This window comes from Oncorhynchus gorbuscha, linkage group LG26, assembly GCF_021184085.1.
Source record: "Oncorhynchus gorbuscha isolate QuinsamMale2020 ecotype Even-year linkage group LG26, OgorEven_v1.0, whole genome shotgun sequence".
Taxonomy (NCBI): domain Eukaryota; kingdom Metazoa; phylum Chordata; class Actinopteri; order Salmoniformes; family Salmonidae; genus Oncorhynchus; species Oncorhynchus gorbuscha.
In genome coordinates this window covers 40,033,275-40,059,789 of record NC_060198.1, presented here as the reverse complement: position 1 = coordinate 40,059,789, position 26,515 = coordinate 40,033,275, and the positions used below count along the sequence as shown (strand labels likewise).

The window sequence follows — 26,515 nt, the reverse complement described above, 5'->3', positions numbered from 1 at the left end:
ATAAACCTTTAACCGCTTCCCTTGTACTTCCAGAGAAGCTAAACACCTTCTTCGCACGCTTTGTGGATAACACAGTGCCACCGACATGGCCCGCTACCAAGGACTGTGGGCTCTCCTTCTCAGTGGCCAACTTGAGTAAGACCTTTAAGCATGTTAACCCATGCAAGGCGCTGCCCAGACTGCATCCCAAGCCGTGTCCTCAGAGCATGTGCAGACCAGCTGGCTGGAGTGTTTACGGATATATTCAAACTCTCCCTATCCCAGTCGGCTGTCCCCACTTCCTTCAAGATGTCCACCATTGTTCCTGTACCCAAGAAAGCAAAGGTAACTGAACTAAATGACTATCGCCCCGTAGCACTCAATTATGTCATCATAAAGTGTTTTGAGAGACTAGTCAAGGATCATACCACCTCTACCTTACCTGACACCCTAGACCCACTTAAATTTGCTTACCGCCCCAATAGATCCACAGATGATGCAATCGCCATTGCACTGCCCTATAACATCTGGACAAGAGGAATACCTACATAAGAATGCTGTTCATTAAGTATAGCTCAACATTCAACACCATAGTACCCTCCAAGTTCATCATTAAGCTTGGGGCCCCCAGGTTTGAAGGTAGGAAACAACACCTCCACTTCGCTGATCCTCAACACAGGGGCCCCAAAAGGGTGTGTGCTCAGCCCCCTCTTATACTCCATGTTCACACATGACTGCGTGGCCATGCACACCTCCAACTCAATCATCAAGTTTGCAGACAACACAACAGTAGTAGGACTGATTACCAACAATGACGAGACAGCCTAAAGGGAGGAGGTGTTGGCCCTGGGAGGGTGGTGCCAGGAAAATAACCTCTTACGTAACGTCAACTAAACAAAGCTGATTGTGGAATTTAGGAAACAGTAGTGGGAGCACCCCCTATCCACATTGACGGGACCGCAGTGGAGAAGGTGGAAAGCTTCAAGTTCCTCGCGGTACACTAACTGACAAACTGAATTGGTCCACCCACACAGACATTGTAGTGAAGATGGCACAACAGCGCCTGCTCAACCTCAGGAGGCTGAACAAATTTGGCTTGATACCTAAAACCCTCACAAACCTTTACAGATGCATCCTGTCGGGCTGTATCATCACCTGGTACGGCAACTGCACCGCATGCAACTGCAGGGCTCTTCAGAGGGTGGTGCGGTCGGCCCAACGCATCACCAGGGGCAAACTACCTGCCCTACAGCACCAGATGTCACAGGAAGGCCAAAAATGATAATCAAAGACAACAACCACCCGAGTCACTGCCTGTTCACCCCACTATCATCCAGATGGCGAGGTCAGTACATGTGCATCAAAGCTGGGACCGGGAGACTGAAAAACAGCTTCTATCTCAAGGCCATCAGACTGTTAAATACTGTAGCCATCAGTAGTACCTTAGAGGCTGCTGCCCTATATACATAGACTTGAAATCCCTGGCCACTTTAATAATGTTTACATATTGCACTACTCATCTCATATGTATATACTGTATTCTATTCTATTATGCTGTATCTTAGTCTATGCCGCTCTGACATTGCTTGTCCAAATATTTATTTATTATTTATTCCATTCCTTTACTTTGGATTTGTGTGTATTGTTTGTATTGTTGCGAAATGGTTAGATATGACTTGTTAGACATTACTGCACTGTTGTAGCTAGATACACAAGCATTTCACTACACCCGCAATAACATCTGCCGAACACGTGTATGTGACCAATAAAATGTGGTTTTAACCAATTCCCCGATCCTCTGTCCTCTCACTCACACCTGCCACCAGAGGGCAAAGCAGACCATCATATTCAACTAGATACGTTTTCAAGATAATATGGTAGTACAATAATAGTCTATTGACTGAGCTTCAATGTCATACCAGTATGTTAACTATGGCATTGGATTGGCAGTTTCATGTAAAAGTGTAACATTAAAGATTTTTTGAAAGGACATTCTACTCCAAAATGTAATTATGTTCACTTCCTTTAGAACTCTTCTGAAAATCGAGGACAGTTTCCTTTTATCTCATGACCTCAATGACATCACCAACCAATTATATATGAACCCTAAAAATAATTTTGCTAGCTTAAAGTTACTGTATAATAATTATTACATACATCTACATATGTAGAATCTTAATTTGAGCCAATTTGCTACAGCAGGAAAATAATCCTGCAGCAACAGGAAATGTAAATTATTATGTGGATTATAAATAATGGACATTTTTGTAAGGGTTGATGATTTTGGGCACTAGAGTCCTCTATTTCTATGGTTGGCTGCACTTCCAGGATTACAAACTAGCTAGCTAGTTACCTGGGAGGTTTCTTGGAATATCTGATGAGAATCTGAGGAAGATATGTAACTTGTTATAACTTGTCGCTCTGAACTTGTCACTCTGAACTTGGCGCCAAACAATTTAGCAGCGGCTATGCGCCACTGTTAAAGGTATATAAGGGAAACACTGATCAGTACAGCAACAACACATGCCTTCCTCTGGTTCGCGTTTTGTCTGAAGAGGCCTGCTACATATGTGGCATATCATGATGGTGTCACACATCATGTAGGACTAGTCAACCATGATTATGAGGATTCCTCTGGGAGAGCATATGGCCTCCACCCAGAAAAAGATGAACCCACTTCCAAGACTGAGTCATGTGTCACTTCTATTTATCTGTTATTGTGTGAGAAATGGGAGGAGGACATTAAGAAAGAGTTGAAAAGGGTAGAATGCTCAGAATGTCTGTGATTTGGGTTTACTGCTACCTTCAGGTGTCCCCAGACCAGACAACAGACTGAGAAAGGGAGGGAGGGAGAGGGGGAGACTGAGAAAGGGGAAGGGAGACTGAGAAAGGGAGGGAGGGAGAGGGGGAGACTGAGACAGGGGAAGGGAGACTGAGAAAGGGAGGGAGGGAGACTGAGAAAGGGGAAGGGAGACTGAGAAAGGGAGGGAGGGAGAGGGGGAGACTGAGAAAGGGGAAGGGAGACTGAGAAAGGGAGGGAGGGAGAGGGGGAGACTGAGAAAGGGAAGGGAGACTGAGAAAGGGAGGGAGGGAGAGGGGGAGACTGAGAAAGGGGAAGGGAGACTGAGAAAGGGAGGGAGGGAGACTGAGAAAGGGGAAGGGAGACTGAGAAAGGGAGGGAGGGAGAGGGGGAGACTGAGAAAGGGGAAGGGAGACTGAGAAAGGGAGGGAGGGAGAGGGGGAGACTGAGAAAGGGGAAGGGAGACTGAGAAAGGGAGGGAGGGAGACTGAGAAAGGGGAAGGGAGACTGAGAAAGGGAGGGAGGGAGAGGGGGAGACTGAGAAAGGGAGGGAGGGAGAGGGGGAGACTGAGAAAGGGGAAGGGAGACTGAGAAAGGGAGGGAGAGACTGAGAAAGGGGAAGGGAGACTGAGAAAGGGAGGGAGGGAGAGGGGGAGACTGAGAAAGGGAGGGAGGGAGAGGGGGAGACTGAGAAAGGGGAAGGGAGACTGAGAAAGGGAGGGAGGGAGAGGGGGAGACTGAGAAAGGGGAAGGGAGACTGAGAAAGGGAGGGAGGGAGAGGGGGAGACTGAGAAAGGGGAAGGGAGACTGAGAAAGGGAGGGAGGGAGAGGGGGAGACTGAGAAAGGGAGGGAGGGAGACTGAGAAAGGGGAAGGGAGACTGAGAAAGGGAGGGAGGGAGAGGGGGAGACTGAGAAAGGGGAAGGGAGACTGAGAAAGGGAGGGCGGGAGAGGGGAGACTGAGAAAGGGGAAGGGAGACTGAGAAAGGGGAAGGGAGACTGAGAAAGGGAGGGAGGGAGAGGGGGAGACTGAGAAAGGGGAAGGGAGACTGAGAAAGGGAGGGAGGGAGAGGGGGAGACTGAGAAAGGGGAAGGGAGACTGAGAAAGGGAGGGAGGGAGAGGGGGAGACTGAGAAAGGGGAAGGGAGACTGAGAAAGGGAGGGAGGGAGAGGGGGAGACTGAGAAAGGGAGGGAGGGAGACTGAGAAAGGGGAAGGGAGACTGAGAAAGGGAGGGAGGGAGAGGGGGAGACTGAGAAAGGGGAAGGGAGACTGAGAAAGGGAGGGCGGGAGAGGGGGAGACTGAGAAAGGGGAAGGGAGACTGAGAAAGGGAGGGAGGGAGAGGGGGAGACTGAGAAAGGGGAAGGGAGACTGAGAAAGGGGAAGGGAGACTGAGAAAGGGAGGGAGGGAGAGGGGGAGACTGAGAAAGGGGAAGGGAGACTGAGAAAGGGAGGGAGGGAGAGGGGGAGACTGAGAAAGGGGAAGGGAGACTGAGAAAGGGAGGGAGGGAGAGGGGGAGACTGAGAAAGGGGAAGGGAGACTGAGAAAGGGAGGGAGGGAGAGGGGGAGACTGAGAAAGGGGAAGGGAGACTGAGAAAGGGAGGGAGGGAGAGGGGGAGACTGAGAAAGGGGAAGGGAGACTGAGAAAGGGAGGGAGGGAGACTGAGAAAGGGGAAGGGAGACTGAGAAAGGGAGGGAGGGAGGGGGGGAGACTGAGAAAGGGAGGGAGGGAGAGGGGAGACTGAGAAAGGGGAAGGGAGACTGAGAAAGGGAGGGAGGGAGAGGGGGAGACTGAGAAAGGGGAAGGGAGACTGAGAAAGGGGAAGGGAGACTGAGAAAGGGAGGGAGGGAGAGGGGGAGACTGAGAAAGGGGAAGGGAGACTGAGAAAGGGAGGGAGGGAGAGGGGGAGACTGAGAAAGGGAAGGGAGACTGAGAAAGGGAGGGAGGGAGAGGGGGAGACTGAGAAAGGGGAAGGGAGACTGAGAAAGGGAGGGAGGGAGAGGGGGAGACTGAGAAAGGGGAAGGGAGACTGAGAAAGGGAGGGAGGGAGAGGGGGAGACTGAGAAAGGGGAAGGGAGACTGAGAAAGGGAGGGAGGGAGAGGGGGAGACTGAGAAAGGGGAAGGGAGACTGAGAAAGGGGAAGGGAGACTGAGAAAGGGAGGGAGGGAGAGGGGGAGACTGAGAAAGGGGAAGGGAGACTGAGAAAGGGAGGGAGGGAGAGGGGGAGACTGAGAAAGGGGAAGGGAGACTGAGAAAGGGAGGGAGGGAGAGGGGGAGACTGAGAAAGGGGAAGGGAGACTGAGAAAGGGAGGGAGGGAGAGGGGGAGACTGAGAAAGGGGAAGGGAGACTGAGAAAGGGAGGGAGGGAGAGGGGGAGACTGAGAAAGGGGAAGGGAGACTGAGAAAGGGAGGGAGGGAGAGGGGGAGACTGAGAAAGGGGAAGGGAGACTGAGAAAGGGAGGGAGGGAGAGGGGGAGACTGAGAAAGGGGAAGGGAGACTGAGAAAGGGAGGGAGGGAGAGGGGAGACTGAGAAAGGGGAAGGGAGACTGAGAAAGGGGAAGGGAGACTGAGAAAGGGAGGGAGGGAGAGGGGGAGACTGAGAAAGGGGAAGGGAGACTGAGAAAGGGAGGGAGGGAGAGGGGGAGACTGAGAAAGGGGAAGGGAGACTGAGAAAGGGAAGGGACTGAGAAAGGGAGGGAGGGAGAGGGGGAGACTGAGAAAGGGGAAGGGAGACTGAGAAAGGGAGGGAGGGAGAGGGGGAGACTGAGAAAGGGGAAGGGAGACTGAGAAAGGGAGGGAGGGAGAGGGGGAGACTGAGAAAGGGGAAGGGAGACTGAGAAAGGGAGGGAGGGAGAGGGGGAGACTGAGAAAGGGAGAGAGAGAGAGGTAGATAGATAGATAGATAGATAGATAGATAGATAGATAGATAGATAGATAGATAGATAGATAGATAGATAGATAGATGATGGTAGATAGGAGGTGAGAGAGAAAGACAGAGTGGGAGTAAGAAAGATACAGTGAGAGAAAGAGAAATGACAGGAGATTCACTACACCTGACCACACCTGGGACACAATGCAGTAGTGATTAGTAAAAGAACCAGGGACATTAGATGACACATCAGTCATGCATTTATGCTTGCATGCTGTGGGCCTCTTTCCCTGGTGATACACAAATCACATCAAAGGACTCGTTTCCTCTTTTCTCTTATTGGCACAGGGCCACCCGTAAGTTCGTAAACACAGGTGTGCTGTGTGCTGTATGCAAATAAAGTGTCCTGAAGTGCCATTCTGGGTTCTGGTTCGTTCCAGCCCAGACAGATGGTGAGCTGCAGAAGAGCACTGTCAATTATAGATGAACATGCACTGTGCCATGTGGCAACAGACGTGGCAACAGACAACACAGACAGAGATAGAGACAGAGACAGAGATAGAGACATAGACAGAGAGAGACAGAGACAAAGACAGAGAGAGACAGAGACAAAGACAGAGACAGAGACAGAGAGAGGTGAACAACAGTCAAATATTCAATCACTGGCATTACGATCCCCATGTATTTTTATAAATGGGCATCATGTATATAAAAAACAAACATTTTAAGGCTGTGTGTGTGTTTAGTGGAAGAGCTGGTTATAAGGTTTTCTGAGAACACACACCAGACAGGCAGGCAGACACACGCGCTGGAGACCATATCAGTGTACTCTGTGGCACAGGAGCTTTTCATCATCATGCTCCATTTGCTACAATGACACGCACCATTTACACTCCCTGCATGGCCAGACAAGGACCTCCTCACTCCTCAGCTGTCTGGATGAGACCCAAACACAGCGAATCTCAAACAATCTCACAAATGAATAGACAACCCAATCCCCCAAACGAACACCCTCGGTTTATAGAAAAAACATCCCAAAACCACAGATTTAAAACTATAAGAAAACATAAGACTTTCCCAACTAATTTACAAAACCTCCAAACATTATCCAAACGAACACTCCAAACCCCAAACCCTGTCAAAACAAACCTTCTGACTCCAAAGCAAAACACTCCCCCAAGTTCCTACAGGAAACCAAACTGCCCAACAGTTCAAAAACACACTTTTTTTTATTATCTTCAAATAAACAGACACAAAGTAACACTGCTACAACAAAGTCACACGTACAATTTATAGCTAGGCCTAAATCTCACAAATAAACCTGGTGATTAGGGAAAGGTTCCTTAAGGTTGTTGGTTTGACTTATCTTTTAGATGGTTACCTGAGAAGTATATTGTTGGTATGAAATGACAGAGAAGGAGGAGAGAGAGAGGATGGAGAGGAATGAGACTAGAAGCTAGAATTAGTCTGGGAGGCTCTGTTAGGAAACAGTGAGAAGAGGGAGAATTCCATTAAGCTGGCTCCACACCTGGCAGTGGCTACTGTGCAATTATCCTGTTAACAACTAATCCATGTGTGGGTAATGGGCCGGATGTCCATTTGTCCGTCTGAGATGATTCATTATGTCAAGGCCCAGACCAGCCGGGATAATCATATCTCTTTGGAGTCAACACGTAACCTTATGGACATGTGTGTGTGTACTGAAATCATCCGTCCATAGACCAGATTAGTCAGTGCAATGTGTAGACTTCTTCATAGCCTAACTGTGAAAAGAGGTCAACTTCACGCCTGTGACACCTGCTGTGCCTAGAGCAGAGGAAACACTACAGCAGGTTGTTTGTCTTTGTTTTTCTCTGTCTCTGTATGGCCTGAGACGGAGTAAAAGCCTTGTGCTCAAGAGTTCTGAGCACTTAACAGTGCTTAGATGTCCTTCTGTGCAAACAGCCCATTAATTGGAGAAAAGCGTCTGCTAAATGGCATATATAATTGGGATTCTGTGATTGTGTCATTCCACGCTTTAGTCTAACTGGGTATCTACCCTGGGCTCTCTCTGGCCTTGGCTCTGTTTACAGCTTTTTCAGTTCACAGTCCACATATAGTTCACACACACAAACACACACACACACACACACACACACACACACACACACACACACACACACGCACGCACGCACGCACGCACGCACGCACGCACGCACGCGCACGCGCACACACACACACACACACACACACACACACACACACACACACACACACACACACACACACACACACACAATCTTAATTTGAGCCAGTTTGCTGTAGCAGGAAAATAAAACACAAAATGTGAATTATTAGGTGGATTATAAATAATGGACATTTTTTTGTGGGGGTTGATACATTTTTTGTTAGGACACACACACCCCACACGGAAAAAAGCACACACACACAACATAAACATGAATATGCAAGGACCTGTCAAATCTAATCAGGCACTGACCCAAAGGATAAATGCCAGTCAATCTGACCATAGGAAGAAAGGAGAGCAGCAGTGCAGTGTGAATTAAGCTGTCTACCAGAAGGGAGGCTCCGTGAAGGAAACATTCCATATGGTACCATGTTCTTACCTAATCGGCGTTGAAAAACCCACAACGTTTTCCTTAAGCATTTAACCAACTGAAGGTGGTGCACATTGTATTATTTACATGCAAAGGGCCACGTTTGCACGGCAAATTAAAAGCATCATCTGGAGGATTTCCTGCTGTTCTTTGGTTATTTTTATTTCAATGAATGATATAACCATTGATTCTTGTATATAATGTATTATTCCTCATGAGTTTAATACAACTGTCTTTTACTCCATCACAACACAACATATAAGGTTGTAGGCCTTATTTACTTCAGTAAACAAACAATGTATTGCTGAAAAATGTTTTAAACTACTATGCATGCAATAGATTGTCAGTACTTGCATTCAAAGCCCCACTATGAATACGAGAGTGGTTACATTTCCTAAACCCCATCTCTCAGCTTCCTACCAAACCAAGTGAGGGTCTGCTGTTGGGCTGACACACATACTCAGGATTGTGGCTTTAAGGCATTCTGCTACTGGTAAAGGGACATAAGCATAGTAGTCTCATTTTTCAGGGACATTATGCACTTAATGCCATTAATTACAATAGATAAACAACAACCTAAATCTCCAAAATTCACACAAAGTAGACTATAGGAAAGATTTCAGTAGATTATTGATCAATTGGCCTGATGACCTGTCAATTTCTGTGATCTCGAGCATACACCTGCAGATTAGGATTATGTTATATCCGTAGCCTGTTATCATATCTGAATACTTGTGAAAGAGAAAAAACACTGATGGATAATTAAATGAGGCTATCCAATAATGCGCTGTGGCAAACCCAACAGGAGATGTATTAACCGAAAGTGTCCATAGTTGTGTTAATATATATGCAAACAAATTAACATATACACGAACTGCAGTTTGTAAAATGGACACGACAAGTAAATGTGTACCGTTTAGGTGAGATCCGGACCACGCGTCCTTCCAGTTGACACCACATTGGTTATAGACTAATGGTCCGAGAGAGTTGGCGAAGTGGAAAAGTTTACATGGAAAAGTTACGTTTTCATATTCAATTCAAATTAACTTCCCACGTCACAAAAAATGTCTATTATATCAGTTAGCCATGTCCGTTTGAATTAAACAACAATCATTTTTAAAAACGATGGGAATAAAAAATAAATATGCAAAAAACCGCTCCGTCCTAACCGCGCTTTCAACTAGACAGACAACGTGAAGTTTGATAAAAGGAAAAATAAATATCCATGCATGATTCGGTCAAGATCTCATCCTCCTGGCGTTGTTCTTCATATTCCATGAAAAGAGGAACTCTAACTTATTTCAATTTAAGTCGACATACACAGTAAACTAATCGATGTCTCTATATAACGACTGGCAGCGCTTAGCTGCGGTCCGTTTAGAGTACGTTGGGATCAACAAAGTTTGTCAAATTCTTCCCAGTTCTCAAAAACTCCGCCTGTAGCCTAAACGCGAATAGCTTCTGGTTGCTTTTGGAGCGCAGGAGAGGGAGGACAAGACGGGGCGAGCGAGTTTTTTGAAAGGGGTAAAGGGCAGAGGGGGAAAGAAAGCACAGAAGAAACAACAGGACGAGGAACATCTGTGAGAGGGATATCGAATGCCAAGTTTTCTCAATACAAAATGTATAGCCCCAAACAGCCTAACTGCTGGTTATTAGGATAAAGAAAAACAGTATTATAGATTTAATATATTAATTTAAGCAATCATTTACCTTTACCTCAGCCTTCCTTTCCCTGGGAAATCATGAGGCTAAACTGTGTTAAGGTTCATAACTAGTCAGTCAGCGAGGCCTACTGTCTAATACATATAACACATCATAACATACCTATAAGTACTGTACCTAATCACAATTTGAAGTAATTAGATGAGGTGGGACATGTTGGGTGCGGATGAGTATGAGTCAGGTTAACTAGTGCATATAACACATCATAACCTACCTGTAAATACTGTACCTAATCAGAATTTGAGGTGTTTGGATGACTTTGGACAGCTATCTTCTGATTGTTTGAAGATAGCTGACATATACCAGACCGCATGTCTAGTATACTAGGCTTCTGTGTAGGTCTTTAGGCCAACGTTTGAGGTTTGGCCGACTCGACAACAAACTGGTGAAGATGAAACCATGGCTGAGAGCTGAGACCTAGGCTACTGTGAAGACAGTGGAGTCATGACAGACAGTTCATCTAGATGGGTCATCGCGCCAGCATGTAGCCTATGTTCTTTTAACCTTCGGAGAACATCGTGTCCACTGAGCCAGTCCACCTTGAAGTTTGTTGTTGAAAAGGAAACCATAGATTGGTAGATGAGCAGAAGAAGGCTTTACCTTTTCCCTGTGTCTGCGTCTCTCAGACACTCTCTTTCTTTCTTTACCAAGGTAGTGGTTTCCATCTCACTAAAACCTTTTTTCCATGAATGTTTAAAAAGATGAAAGGATAAGGAAAAGAATGGAGACAAAAGAGAGGAGGCTTGTGTTACAACCCTGCCCCTGTGAGACTGCTCATGAAAGACTTTTGGGATGGGAGAGATGGGGACAGAAAGGGAGACAGAGAAAGAGGGGGAGAATGAAAAGAACTTTTCAAACTCCAACTGCTAAACGGGTCAGTTGTGTATAGTGGAACTAGCTAAAATGCAGAACTCACTCAAAGATGGGGGTACTTACCACTGTCAATACAGTCAGACCTAAAGGGATGTTGATAGATAGCACTCTGTGACTGACTGCTACTGTTTTCCCCCCAACACACACATGTGCACAGCCGCACACACTCCATCAAATACACTCAGTCTCTCTCACACATACAGGAGCAGCCCTGAAATAAGATGTGGATGTTATTACCTCTTCATATCCTCACCCTCTTTGCTGTTCTTCGCCGGTGTCTCCCTCATGGCATTCCTCCCTCTCAGCATTTAGTGTCAGTCATTGGCAGTCCTTGGAACCCTCCCACCATTCTCTCTGTTTTTTTGTCTGAACTTGTTCTGTGCACACTTAGATATTTCTGCCCGAGGTTACATCAGTGAGAGAGGGAGAGCGAGAGAGAGTTAGCAAGGTATTGACAGAGATGACAGTCAAACAAAGACGGTGAGAGTAAGGTTAACACACACAAATGTAGGGACAAAAGTTATTTCTCTCTCTCTCTCTCTCTCTCTCTCTCTCTCTCTCTCTCTCTCTCTCTCTCTCTCTCTCTCTCTCTCAGAAGCACATCAATAGGCACAGATATAGATTCTTCTTCTTTTTTTTACACCCTTTCACCTGGAGCATTTTTCTGTCACATGAAACACACATCACATTATCCAAACATTCTCTGCTAATAGATGTAGAGACCATGCTGCTTAAATGCATGCCACATTTTAAAATGCACACACAGACACATGAAATGTCATAAATAAATAAATGACTCTCGTGATCCATTGGTCTTTCATTCATCTCGTGTACATGTGTCACGTTCTGACCTTACTTCCTTTTTATGTCTTTATTTTAGTTGGTCAGGGCGTGAGTTGGGGTGGGCATTCTATGTTGTTTTTCTATGTTTTGTTCTGTTATATTTCTATGTGTTTGGCCTAGTATGGTTCTCAATCAGAGGCAGGTGTCAGTCGTTGTCTCTGATTGGGAGCCATATTTAGGTAGCCTGTTTTCTATTGTGTTTTGTGGGTGGTTGTATCCTGTGTTAGTGGTTTCACCATACGGGAGGGACTGTTTCGGTTGTTTGTTTGTACTTTTGTTATTTAGGTCAGTTGATTTATTAAATATATCATTATGGACACTTACCACGCTGCACATTGGTCTGATCCTTGCTACTCCTCCTCTGAAGAAGAGGAATTCTGTTACAACATGTAGCTAATTGGCATCAATAATTAACAAACAAACATAACAATGCAATCATGTTATTGCAATTTGCACCAATCCAATAACCTTCAAAAACAGAAACATTTTAAACTGGAAATGCACAAACATCATCTGATACACGTTCCCACACCCCTAGACTGTGTCTATCTAATTCCAAATAAACCCTAATGTTTCAGATTCAACAGTCTATCTTTCTCTTCCTCACACAAAATGTCATCAAACATGGATTTATTACTATGGCAATGAATATCCCATCAATTTTACCTCAGCCAAATATCAGTGTAATTGTGGCAATTATTGCAAATAGCCGAGCTGTCAGGGTGGAGGTTATACAGTCTGATTGCCCCCCACCAGAGACCAGGGGCATGAAGGCAGACACATCAGACTTAACTTCAATTATTGAACTCATCCTTTCCCCCAGGCTGTGTCAATCTTTCATTAACTCTCATTCCTTCTCCCCCTACACTCTCTAACCCGCCCACTATATTGTAATGTCTCTCTGTCTCTCTCTTTCCATGTCTCTCTCCCTTCATATCATGTCTCTCTCCCCTCTCACTTTGTCCACTTTATCTCCTCACATCTCACTATTCCCCCTTTCTCCTTCATTCACATTCTCTCCTCAACTCTCGCTCTCTTACTACATCTAAACTCTCTCTTCATGAACTTCACCATCCCCCGTTCCTCCTCTTTTTCAGACTTGGGTATGAAGAGCGGCCACATGTGTTTCCAATTTCAGGCCTAATGCTCCACTCACCGCAATCTGACCCAATTAGCCTGCGACTCCTGGAAACGCCCCAGTCACCCTCACCGGCCACGCTACTACCCTCCGTGGCACGGAGGTAAAGGGTCGGCTCACTGAGGGGATGGGGGGATACTATCTCATGATGAATGTGTGACTGGCTCTGTCTGGGTGGAGGTAGGGAGGAGAGAGGGGGGAGCATCTCACCTCGCCCCCCCAGCAGTAAGTGAGCTCTGCTACACAGACGTCTGACCATAATGCAGACATATCTGAGGAATAATCACTCAAGCCTGAAATTGAATTTCACAGGAAAGGGAGGGTCAGAGAGGCTGTGTGATGGGGTTCCAAAGCAGACCAGACATAGCCTACACACTACCACACCAGTGGTGGTCGGTGCCATTTAACATTAGAGAGGACAACTTCTTCTTTTTAATGAGCATGGCCTTATTTCTATTACAGAATATTGAATGACTGTCTGTCATTCATATTCCATCCACCCAGTTCAGTGTAACAGTGATAGGTTTAGGCTACTGCATGATACTGAAATTTGCCCTATACCCATCATGAGGTTGCTACAACCTAGCCTACAAATGAACGTTTATAACAGGTGCACAGGTCAAGAGACATATTGGAGTAATCAAGGTGACAGACAGTGACACACTCAATACCGCCTTGCACACTTTAGCTGATCTAGGGTGCAGTCATTAGTCCAAACGATTTTCAAAACGTTACGTTTTGCAACTAAAACTAGAGTTTCTATTGGACAAATTCAGGTATGTCCATCACCGTTTTGTTGTGTTTGCTTCCGTTTAAGAAATGTTTTGCAACAGAATTGGCGGAAAACCCCCTGATCACACAGTTCACTTTCATAGCAACCATACAAACAGCATCATCACATCTACGTGCTCTCCTCCTCTCACATTTTCCCTTCCCTTGGAGACAAAACCTCTCCAAGTCAAACCTTCATACCATAATCACTGCACACAACATACAAAGTTGTCACCATATTAGCTAATGTCATAGTCAACATAGCTACTATCAATCCAATCCATGTGTACAATCATGCAGTAGTGTACAGCAATCAGTTTAGCAGTTACACCAGCGGCTTACCTTGAATTGGAAGTGTTGGATAGCCTTAGCCAGCTAGCTACATTAATATAGTTCCTCTATGTATACAACAAAATACAACTAAAAGTATCTCCCTCTCTTTGTTTCTGCTCTTTCTCCTTCATTTTTTAATAAATTAATTTGTTCAAAACTGTTCAACTATAATCTTTCTCCTCTTTGAGTCAACTACTCATCACATTTTATGCACTGCAGTGCTATTGTTAACTGTATCTTATGCAATCTTTCTCTGATCTTTTGTTTGGATGGACAACATATCAGCTGCAAGAGCTCTGATAGGTTGGATGACGTCCTCCGGAAGTAGTCATAATTACTGTGTAAGTCTATGGAAGGGGGTGAAAAGGCTACCGCAGACCTTCAATGCAAAACAGTGTGTTTTAATCAGTTATTTGGTAACATTTAGTATAGTTTTATCTAAAAAAGGATAACTTCCTTAATGTTTCACGATTTTCATTTTTATGAAATTCAAAGAGTCCTCCACTTTCTCCTCCGAGGAGCCGCCACTGAAACACACACACACACACACACACACACGCACGCACGCACGCACGCACGCACGCACGCACGCACACACGCACACACGCACACACACACACACACACACACACACACACACACACACACACACACACACACACACACACACACACACACACACACACACACACACACACACACACACACACACACACACACAAACTCATTAAAACATTTATACACATACTCACTCATAAAAACGTTTAACACAGCTACAGGAACACACAGAAAGTCTATATCCTGTATGTGATATTCACCTTTGGGAGAAAGTGTGGGAGAGCGAGAGAGCTAGGGGAATTTTAAAAAATCTGAGGAGTTGGATGTAAGGAATGTCTTAATTATGGGAACAGAGGACTAACTTCAGTTTAATCCTTAATGAGAAACAGGTTTGAATGGGAGAGAAACTAGAGCTGAGGGGAGAGAGGGCTCTGCATTACATTCATTATCTGGCAACCCACGCTACAGACGTAGGATCTTAATTTGAGACAGTTTGCCACAGCAGGAAAATAATCCTGCAGGAACAGGACATGGGAAATATTATGTGGATTATTATTAATGTACATTTTGTAGGGGTTAATATACACTGCTCAAAAAATAAAGGAAACTCTTATTAAATACTTTTTTCTTTACATAGTTGAATGTGCTGACAACAAAATCACACAAAAATCATCAATGGAAATCAAATGTATCAACCCATGGATTTGGAGTCACACTCTAAATTAAAGTGGAAAAGGGGTCTGAGGATCTCATCTCGGTACCTAATGGCAGTCAGGCTACCTCTGGTGAGCACATGGAGGGCTGTGCTGCCCCCAAAAGAAATGCCACCCCACACCATGACTGACCCACTCTGTCACAAGTGCTCAGTGTGAATCTGCTTTCATCTGTGAAGAGCACAGGGCGCCAGTGGCGAATTTGCCAATCCCCACCTGTGGACGTTGGACCTTCATACCACCCTCATGGAGTCTGTTTCTGACCGTTTGAGCAGACACATGCACATTTGTGGCCTGCTGGAGGTCATTTTGCAGGGCTCTGGCAGTGCTCCTCCTGCTCCTCCTTGCACAAAGGCAGAGGTAGCAGTCCTGCTGCTGGGTTGTTGCCCTCCTACGGCCTCCTCCACATCTCCTGATGTACTGGCCTGTCTCCTGGTAGCGCCTCCATGCTCTGGACACTACGCTGACAGACACAGCAAACCTTGTTGCCACAGCTCGCATTGATGTGCCATCCTGGATGAGCTGCGCTACCTGAGCCACTTGTGTGGGTTGTAGACTCCGTCTCATGCTACCACTAGAGTGAAAGCACTGCCAGCATTCAAAAGTGACCAAAACATCAGCCAGGAAGCATAGGGAACTGAGAAGTGGTCTGTGGTCACCACCTGCAGAACCACTCCTTTATTGGGGGTGTCTTGCTAATTGCCTATAATTTCCACCTGTTGTCTATTCCATTTGCACAACAACATGTGAAATGTATTGTCAATCAGTGTTGCTTCCTAAGTGGACAGTTTGATTTCACAGAAGTGTGATTGACTTGGAGTTACATTGTGTTGTTTAAGTGTTCCCTTTATTTTTTGAGCAGAGTATTTTTCGTAAGTCAAAATCAAGTGTGAAATTTCTAAGTGGAAATTACAAACTTCAGAAGTCATTTTAAACCTCAAATACACTACAAGTTCTCCTGCAACAGGGGGATCAAATTAAGATCCTATATCTGTATATACTGTAGTTGACAGTTGATTCTCACTCATAACGGTATCAATGCAAAATACGATGTCTCTTCATGTTTGTACCTCGATTCTATCTCTCCCTTATGCATCTCCACTTCTCTGTTATGCGTACATCTCCGGCCTTTTCTCTCCATCCCCTTATCCATCTGTCTTTTCTCCCTCTCTCTTTCTGCCAGAGGAACATTGTTACACATTGTAAACTTTACTCACCGAACGACACCCGGCAGTATAGGGTTTCACAGGCAGACTTTGTATGTGAACCGCTCTGGCAATTAGTAGAGGATAGACTTACAGCGTACCCACTGCACAAAGGAAGGACAGGCCCAATTCCACAAGCCTCTGTCCCTATTCTGTTCCTCTGCCCCTTTCCATCTGTCAGTCCCACAGGACAGGGTGTGTGTGTGTGTGTGTGTGTGTGTGTGTGTGTGTGTGTGTGTGTGTGTGTGTGTGTGTGTGTGTGTGTGTGTGTGTGTGTGTGTGTGTGTGTGTGTGTGTGTGTGTGTGTGTGTGTGTGTGTGTGTGTGTGTGTGTGTGTGTGTGTGTGTGTGTGTGTGTGTGTGTGTGTGTGTGTGTGTGTGTGTATATGAATGTCTGTGTGTGTGTGCATGTGTGTCTGTGTAGACGGTTCATGTGTGCGTGTGTTTGTGTGTGTTGTAGGAGGTTTGTGTGTGTATCTTTGCATGTGGCAGAGGATTTGTGTGTCTCTGTGTCAGAAGGTGTGTCAGCCATGTGACATTGCATGTACGTGTGTATGCATACAGAGCAGAGGTCAGGGGTTTCTGTGTTGCGCTTACTTACATCACCCTGTCATTATCCTTATCCCTTGTACCTTGTTACACTGTCATTGTCACGGACTTGTTATTATGTCACACAAGACAGAATGTAGCACACACTGCTTTAATAACGCTGACATAGTGCTTGGTTGACATAGTGCCTGGATGACATAGTGCTTGGATGACATAGTGCCTGGATGACATAGTGCTTGGTTGACGTAGTGCTTGGTTGACGTAGTGCTTGGAAGACATAGTGCTTGGTTGACGTAGTGCTTGGTTGACAGTGCTTGGATGACATAGTGCTTGGATGACATAGTGCTTGGATGATGTAGTGCTTGGTTGACGTAGTGCTTGGTTGACGTAGTGCTTGGTTGACATAGTGCTTGGTTAACATAGTGCTTGGTTGATGTAGTGCTTGGTTGACATAGTGCTTGGTTGACATAGTGCTTGGTTGACATAGTGCTTGATCTGTTCAGTAACACTACTGACATCATGGCTATTTCACTTTAATTGCATAGTAATATCTTTGAGTGATTTTTTAAATAACACAATAGTGACTGTTCCTTATTCCATTTCTGTAATAAAATGCTAGTACGCAATTACATAACTGTTGCTGTATCATTAATTTCAGCGTTATTATAGATATTATTGTACATCTGATGCTCAAATGCAAATCTCACTTCTATTCATGATTGGAGTATGGGGTGACTGATCCTGATCTGTGGTTAAGGGCAACTTCTATGTTCTACATACCTACTAGCGAAGGTAGAATCAATGTTTCCCTGCCCTTTATCGCCCCCAAGTGGAAGGGTGGAGGTACACCTGGATGCATCAGAAGACAAGCGTTAGCCATTGATTGACATGACTAATGAGTATGAGGTAACTCTGCATCTTAATAATCTCTCCTTCCTCCAGAAGTGTGCACTTGTTCACGTCCCTTCATGGATTTATAAGGAAATGACTGGTATATGGAAAATCCCTCTAGCGTGCCTACTCCAATACATTACTTTTAAATTTGTCGGAAGTAGTGATCAAGTGCACACTTCAGGTGGAAGGAGAGAATATTGGGACGAAACCTCACTCCCACTCTCTTTCAACTGTCTCTTACTGCTAGCTCATTTCTCTCTCTAAATCTCTCTCACTTTGTCTCCCTCCCTCCACAGCCTACTCTCACTCTCTATGGTAATGATTACTCTCTATGGTAATGATTATAGTGACAATAAACATTTATTCGTGTATTATCAGCCCAAAGTTCTTTCCAAATGAGCACTTACTGTAAAAGAACCAAAACAAGGGAAAGCTAGTAACTGTAATACAGCTGATCAGGAGCTAGTAGTCTATCACTAGACGCTGACCTTGAGGAACAACTCAACTTAGGAATTCTGCGAGGGAGTAGAAAAGAAGCATAAAGAGAACTAGAAATAGAGAGAGTGAGGGAGAGAGAGTAAGGAGCAAGCGAGGGGACTCAGAGATCCAAGCTGTTTTATTAATCTGCCAATTTTCTCAGATGACGCAAGGACTGGGATTTAGCCTATTCTTTGTCTCTCTCTCTACCGCTCCATCCTTTCCTCCCTTCATTGTGTCTCTCCCGATGCCTTGCTCTGGTTGGATGGGAGACGACACACAGCAGGTAGGACTGACTTTACCTCCCTTCTCTTCGTTCCTTCTATCCCTTAACCTATCCTCCCTCCGATCTTTCTCATCTTCTGAGTGATGTTCTGGACATTTCTTTCATGTTTGTCTCAAATCCTCCCCCACCCATGTGCATAGGATTCACCAGGAATGTAGTTGTACTACCATTGTCAGTGCTATTTTTCATTCACTGAATTGCTATGAATTTGGAGTCCAGGTGCTCATGTCACTTTCGCTCTGTTTCTCTCAGTCAGAATGTGCTGCACATTGACTGTCTTCATATCCTGGTACTGCTACCAGTTTGTCTGTGGTGATGTGTGTATATAGGTGTAGGTGTGTGTATATAGGTGTAGGTGTGTGTATATAGGTGTAGGTGTGTGTATATAGGTGTAGGCGTGTGTATATAGGTGTAGGTGTGTGTATATAGGTGTAGGCGTGTGTATATAGGTGTAGGTGTGTGTATATAGGTGTAGGTGTGTGTATATAGGTGTAGGTATGTGTATATAGGTGTAGGCGTGTGTGTACATCGTTCATCTTCATTCGATTTTATGGAATGTTCTGTATCATCATTTTTTTCCACTGGAGTGTAGTTAGTGGTAATGGTTCGATGGTAATGGTTCGATGGTAATGGTTTGATATTAACCGTGCTATGGAACCTCAGAAACTGCTGACTATATGACTATTTACATTCCAATGAAGTGCTTTCCCAGCTGTTGAGTGAGAACAAGAGAGAACCAAGACCGAGTTTGCATTTGGAGGAAGAAAATGGAGAATATTCAAAGGATATTTTTGGCAGAAGGAGAGGATGGATAAACTGTTCTGGAGGATTGGGAAGAACTAGAACTAGGTTCTGCTGGAGGAATTGCATTCCAATGACAGATCGAAAGGAAAGAGGAAAGAGAGAGTATGAGGGAGGATTTATAAATAGCAGAGCTTTAGAAGGGTGAAGAGAGCAGATGTGATAGACAGTCTGTGCTTAAAGAGTTCAAACAACAGATTAATACAGTCAGATTACAGTCCGAGAAAGAGGAATGCTGCCACACACACACACACACACACACACACACACACACACACACACACACACACACACACACACACACACACACACACACACACACACACACACACACACACACACACACACACACACACACACACACACACAGAGAGAGAGATGCACGCACACACACTGATGAACAGTCTATGAAAAATAAACAAGCTCCCTATTTCTTCTCTCTGTCATGGTCTATTGACTCCAGAGTTTGTCACTGAGGTTAAAGTGGAGTTTTTCTACTGATCGACGACCAAATCTGATTAATGTTGAGCCTGAGACAGAGAGTTGATACACTACATACAAACCCACTACATCCATTTTCTCTATATGGCCTGAATATGCCCTTAGTACGTGTGTGGGCGTATGTGCATATGCTGAATGAGTGAACTCCTTGAACCTAGAATTAAAATTTCTGAGGTGAGATTATGTGTGATGCCTGCCTGCATGCATGCCTGTGTGCGCATGTGTGTGTGCTGCACACACTATTCAGTGTATGTGTGTATTTTTTAAATTGTATTCATTTTGTATTACTGCACTGTTAGAGCTAGAAACACAAGCAAACTTATTTGTCACATGCGCCGAATACAACAAGTGTAGACCTTCCCGTGAAATGCTTACTTACAAACCCTTAACCAACAGAGCTGTTCAGGAAGAGTTAAGAAAATATTTCCCAAATAAACTAAAGTAAAAAATAATAAAAAGTAACACAATAACATAACAATAACGAGGCTATATACAGGGGGTACCGGTACGAGTCAGTGTGCGGGGGTACAGTTTTGTCGAGGTCATTTGTACATGTAGGTAGGGGTGAACTGACTATGCATAGATAATAAACAGCGAGTAGCATCAGAGTACAAAACAAATGGAGGCGTGGGGGGGGGGGGGGGGGGTCAATGCAATAGTCCGGTGGCCATTTGATTAATTGTTCAGCAGTCTTATGGCTTGGGGGTAGAAGCTGTTAAGGAGCCTTTTGGACCTAGACTTGAAGCTCCAGTATCGCTTGCAGTGCGGTAGCAGAGAAAACAGTCTATGACTTGGGTGACTGGAGTCTTTGACAATTTTATGGTCTTTCCTCTGACACCGCCAATTATATAGGTCATGGATTGCGGGAAGCTTGGTCCCAGCGATGTACTGGGCCGTACGCACTACCCTCTGTAGCGCCTTACAATCAGATGCCGAACAGTTGCCATACCAGGCAGTGATGCAACAAGTGCTCTCGATGGTGCAGCTGTATAACTTTTTGAGGATCTGGGGACCCATGCTAAATCATTTCCTTCTCCTGAGGAGGAAAAGGTTTTGTCGTGCCCTCTTCACAACTGTCAATTGATTTTATGTTTCTATATGGACTTAACCTATACATATCAGTGCAGTGTTGTAGTAGAGTCCAGTTGAAAGTTTCATGACCCCTCCCTTGTTCTCTCTGGAAGACGAGGATATGGAGGACGGGGATATGGGATTATATCTCTTTCCCTGCAAAAAGAGAGGAACCAGGCTATGAGGGGTGGCCAGTCCTATTCTGGCTGTGCCGGGTGGAGATTATAACAGAATATGGCCAAGATGTTCAAATGTTCATAAATGACCAGCATGGTCCAATAATAATAAGGCAGAACAGTTGAAACTAGAGAGAGAGAGAAAGAAAGAGAGAAAAAGAGAATTAGAGAGAGCATACTTAAATTCACACAGGACACTGGATAAGACAGGAGAATTACTCCAGATATAACAAACTGACCCTAGCTCCCCGACACATAAACTACTGCAGCATAAATACTGGAGGCTGAGACAGGAGGGGTCAGGAGACACTGTGGCCCCATCCGATGATACCCCCGGACAGGGCCAAACAGGAAGGATATAACCCCACCCACTGTTAATGCGAGAGTAGCGAAATGCTTGTGCTTCTAGTTCCGACAATGCAGTAATAACCAACGAGTAATCTAACCTAACAATTTCACAACAACTACCTTATACACACAATTGTAAAGGGATGAAGAAAATGTACATAAAAATATATGAATGAGTGATGGTACAGAACGGCATAGGCAAGATGCAGTAGATGGTATCGAGTACATTATATACATATGAAATGAGTAATGTAGGGTATGTAAACATATAAAAATGGCATTGTTTAAAGTGGCTAGTGATACATGTATTACATAAAGATGGCAAGATGCAGTAGATGGTATAGAGTACAGTATATACATATGAGATGAGTAATGTAGGGTATGTAAACATTATATTAAGTGGCATTGTTTAAAGTGGCTAGGGATACATTTTTTACATAAATTTTTCCATTATTAAAGTGGCTGGAGTTGAGTCAGTATGTTGGCAGCAGCCACTCAATTTTAGTGGTGGCTGTTTAACAGTCTGATGGCCTTGAGATAGAAGCTGTTTTTCAGTCTCTCGGTCCCAGCTTTGAGGCACCTGTACTGACCTCGCCTTCTGGATGATAGCGGGGTAAACATGCAGTGGCTCGGTGGCTGTTGTCCTTGATGATCTTTATGGCCTTCCTGTGACATCGGGTGGTGTAGGTGTCCTGGAGGGCAGGTAGTTTGCCCCCGGTGATGCGTTGTGCAGACCTCACTACCCTCTGGAGAGCATTACGGTTGTGGGCGGAGCAGTTGCCGTACCAGGTGGTGGTTTGTGAGTGCTTTTGGTGACAAGCCAAATTTCTTCAGCCTCCTGAGGTTGAAGAGGCGCTGCTGCACCTTCTTCACCATGCTGTCTGTGTGGGTGGACCAACTCAGTTTGTCCATGATGTGTATGCCGAGGAACTTAAAACTTACTGTCCCATCGATGTGGAAAGGGGGGTGCTCCCTCTGCTGTTTCCTGAAGTCCACGATCATCTCCTTTGTTTTGTTGACGTTGAGTGTGAGGTTATTTTCCTGACACCACACTCCGAGGGCCCTCACCTCCTCCCTGTAGGCCGTCTCGTCGTTGTTGGTATTCAAGCCTACCACTGTAGTGTCTGCAAACTTGATGATTGAGTTGGAGGCGTGCATGGCCATGCAGTCGTGGGTGAACAGGGAGTACAGGAGAGGGCTCAGAACACACCCTTGTGGGGCCCCAGGGTTGAGGATCAGCGGGGTGGAGATGTTGTTACCTACCCTCACCACCTGGGGCGGCCCGTCAGGAAGTCCAGTACCCAGTTGCACAGGGCGGGGTCGAGACCCAGGGTCTCGAGCTTGATGACGAGTTTGGAGGATACCATGATGTTAAATGCTGAGCTGTAGTCGATGAACAGCACCCTCACATAGGTATTCCTCTTGTCCAGATGGGTTAGGGCAGTGTGCAGTGTGGTTGCTATTGCGTCGTCATTTGACCTATTGGGGCTGTAAACAAATTGGAGTGGGTCTAGGGTGTCAGGTAGGGTGGAGGTGATATGGTCCTTGACTAGTCTCTCAAAGCACTTCATGATGACGGAAGTGAGTGCTACGGGACGGTAGTCATTTAGCTCAGTTACCTTAGCTTTCTTGGGAACAGGAACAATGGTGGCCCTCTTGAAGCATGTGGGAACAGCAGACTGGGATAAGGATTGATTGAATATGTCCGTAATTACACCAGCCAGATGGTCTGTGTATGCTCTGAGGATGCTGCTGGGGATGCTGTCTGGGCCTGCAGCCTTGTGAGGGTTAACACGTTTAAATGTTTTACTCACGTCGGCCGCAGTGAAGGAGAGTCCGCAGGTTTTGGTAGTGGGCCGTGTCAGTGGCACTGTATTGTCCTTTAAGCGAGCAAAGATGTTGTTTAGTCTGTCTGGGAGCAAGACATCCTGGTCCGCGACGGGGCTGGTTTTCTTTTTGTTGACTGTAGACCCTGCCACATACCTCTTGTGTCTGAGCCGTTGAATTGCGACTCTACTTTGTCTCTATACTGACGCTTAGCTTGTTTGATTGCCTTGCGGAGGGAATAGCTTTGCTGTTTGTATTCGGTCATGTTTCCGGTCACCTTGCCCTGGTGAAAAGTAGTGGTTCACGCTTTCAGTTTTGCGGGAATGCTGCCATCAATCAACGGTTTTTGGTTTGGGAATGTTTTAATAGTTGCTGTGGGTACAACATCGCCGATGCACTTGATCGGCGAAGCAAGACATCCTGGTCCACTCGCTCACCGAATCAGCGTATTCGTCAATGTTGTTGTTTGTGTCATGTTTTGTCATAGATTGTCATGTCTTGTCCCTGTGCTTTCTCTTCTATTCGTTTCCCCCTGCTGGTCTTATTAGGTTCTTTCCCTCTCTCTATCTCTCTCCCTCTCTCTCTCTCTCTCTATCGTTCCGTTCCTGCTCCCAGCTGTTCCTCATTCTCCTAACTACCTCGTTTACTCTTTCACACCTGTCCCCTATTTTGCCCTCTGATTAGAGTCCCTATTTCTCCCTCTGTTTCCGCTTCTGTCCTTGTCGGATCCTTGTTTGCTGTACTGTGTCCTTGTTCCGTCCTGTCGTGTTTTTGCCTTCTTCAGATGCTGCGTGTGAGCAGGTGTCTCTATCAGCTACGGCCTGCGCCAACCCGAAGCGACCTGCAGTCTGTGGTCGCATCTCCTGTTGCTCCCCTCTACTGACTAGAGGATTTCAGTTATTCCTGTTTGGACATTACCAGTGAATGAATTCAGGATTAATCGTTTTTTGTTAAAACTGGAATAAACTCTGTTTCTGTTAAGTCGCTTTTGGGTCCTCATTCACCGGCATAACAGAAGGATCCGACCAAGAATGGACCCAGCGACTACGGATCCTCGCAACTCAGCCGTCGAGATCCAGGGAGCGATGCTCGGCAGACATGAGCAGGAATTGTCTGCTGCTCGTCATGCCGTTGAGACCCTGGCCGCTCAGGTCTCCGACCTCTCAAGACAGTTTCAGAATCTCCGTCTCGAGCCACCAGCTACTTCCTGGTCTTCCGAGTCTCCGGAACCAAGAGTTAATAATCCACCGTGTTACTCTGGGCAGCCCACTGAGTGCCGCTCCTTTCTCACCCAGTGTGATATTGTGTTCTCTCTCCAGCCCAACACATACTCAAGAGAGAGAGCTCGGATCGCCTACGTCATATCACTCCTTACTGGACGGGCTCGGGAGTGGGGCACAGCTATCTGGGAGGCAAGGGCTGAGTGTACTAACGAGTATCAGAACTTTAAAGAGGAGATGATACGGGTTTTTGATCGTTCAGTTTTTGGGAAGGAGGCTTCCAGGGCCCTGGCTTCCCTATGTCAAGGTGATCGATCCATAACGGATTACTCTATAGAGTTTCGCACTCTTGCTGCCTCCAGTGACTGGAACGAGCCGGCGTTGCTCGCTCGTTTTCTGGAGGGACTCCACGCTGAGGTTAAGGATGAGATTCTCTCCCGGGAGGTTCCTTCCAGCGTGGATTATTTGATTGCACTCGCCATCCGCATAGAACGACGGGTAGATCTTCGTCACCGAGCTCGTGGAAGAGAGCTCGCGTTAACGGTGTTCCCCCTCTCCGCATCTCAACCATCTCCTCCCACTGGCTCAGGTATTGAGCCCATGCAGCTGGGAGGTATTCGCATCTCGACTAAGGAGAGAGAACGGAGAATCACCAACCGCCTCTGCTTCTATTGCGGTTCTGCTGGACATTTTGTCATTTCATGTCCAGTAAAAGCCAGAGCTCATCAGTAAGCGGAGGGCTACTGGTGAGCGCTACTACTCAGGTCTCTCCATCAAGGTCCTGTACTACCTTGTCGGTCCATCTACGCTGGACCGGTTCGGCAGCTTCCTGCAGTGCCTTGATAGACTCTGGGGCTGAGGGTTGTTTTATGGACGAAGCATGGGCTCGGAAACATGACATTCCTCTCAGACAGTTAGGGGAGCCCACGCCCATGTTCGCCTTGGATGGTAGTCTCCTCCCCAGTATCATATGTGAGACACTACCTTTAACCCTCACAGTATCTGGTAACCACAGTGAGACCATTTCCTTTTTGATTTTTCGTTCACCTTTTACACCTGTTGTTTTGGGTCATCCCTGGCTAGTATGTCATAATCCTTCTATTAATTGGTCTTGTAATTCTATCCTATCCTGGAACGTTTCTTGTCATGTGAAGTGTTTAATGTCTGCTATCCCTCCTGTTTCTTCTGTCCCCTCTTCTCAGGAGGAACCTGGTGATTTGACAGGAGTGCCGGAGGAATATCATGATCTGCGCACGGTCTTCAGTCGGTCCAGAGCCACCTCCCTTCCTCCTCACCGGTCGTATGATTGTTGTATTGATCTCCTTCCGGGGACCACTCCCCCCCGGGGTAGACTATACTCTCTGTCGGCTCCCGATCGTAAGGCTCTCGAAGATTATCTGTCTGTTTCTCTCGACGCCGGTACCGTTGTGCCTTCTTCCTCTCCCGCCGGAGCGGGGTTTTTTTTTGTTAAGAAGAAGGACGGTACCCTGCGCCCCTGCGTGGATTATCGAGGGCTGAATGACATAACGGTTAAGAATCGTTATCCGCTTCCCCTTATGTCGTCAGCCTTCGAGATTCTGCAGGGAGCCAGGTTCTTTACTAAGTTGGACCTTCGTAACGCTTACCATCTCGTGCGCATCAGGGAGGGGGACGAGTGGAAAACGGCGTTTAACACTCCGTTAGGGCATTTTGAATACCGGGTTCTGCCGTTCGGTCTCGCTAATGCTCCAGCTGTCTTTCAGGCATTAGTGAATGATGTACTGAGAGACATGCTGAACATCTTTGTTTTCGTTTACCTTGACGATATCCTGATTTTTTCACCGTCACTCCAGATTCATGTTCAGCACGTTCGACGTGTACTCCAGCGCCTTTTAGAGAATTGTCTCTATGTGAAGGCTGAGAAGTGCGCCTTTCATGTCTCCTCCGTCACATTTCTCGGTTCTGTTATTTCCGCTGAAGGCA

General features: G+C 45.9%; 2 protein-coding genes across 3 annotated transcripts in view; one reads left to right on the top strand and one right to left on the bottom strand.

Moving 5' to 3' along the window:
- The window catches only part of LOC124015097, a 15,156-nt gene extending 5,110 nt beyond the window's left edge, over window positions 1–10,046 (bottom strand). The window contains exon 1 of one of the 2 annotated variants that reach the window (XM_046330038.1): window positions 9,959–10,046. The gene's annotated coding sequence lies outside the window, so the exon portion shown is untranslated. Of the gene's footprint in view, window positions 1–9,161; window positions 9,693–9,958 lie in introns of those variants that run through there. The other variant, XM_046330037.1, reaches the window with a different exon arrangement.
- Window positions 10,047–18,443: 8,397 nt separating this feature from the next.
- Window positions 18,444–26,515, top strand: part of LOC124015901 (excitatory amino acid transporter 2-like) — a 41,688-nt gene continuing 33,616 nt past the window's right edge. The window contains exon 1 of the mRNA XM_046331385.1: window positions 18,444–18,609. The gene's annotated coding sequence lies outside the window, so the exon portion shown is untranslated. The remainder of the gene's footprint in view (window positions 18,610–26,515) is intronic.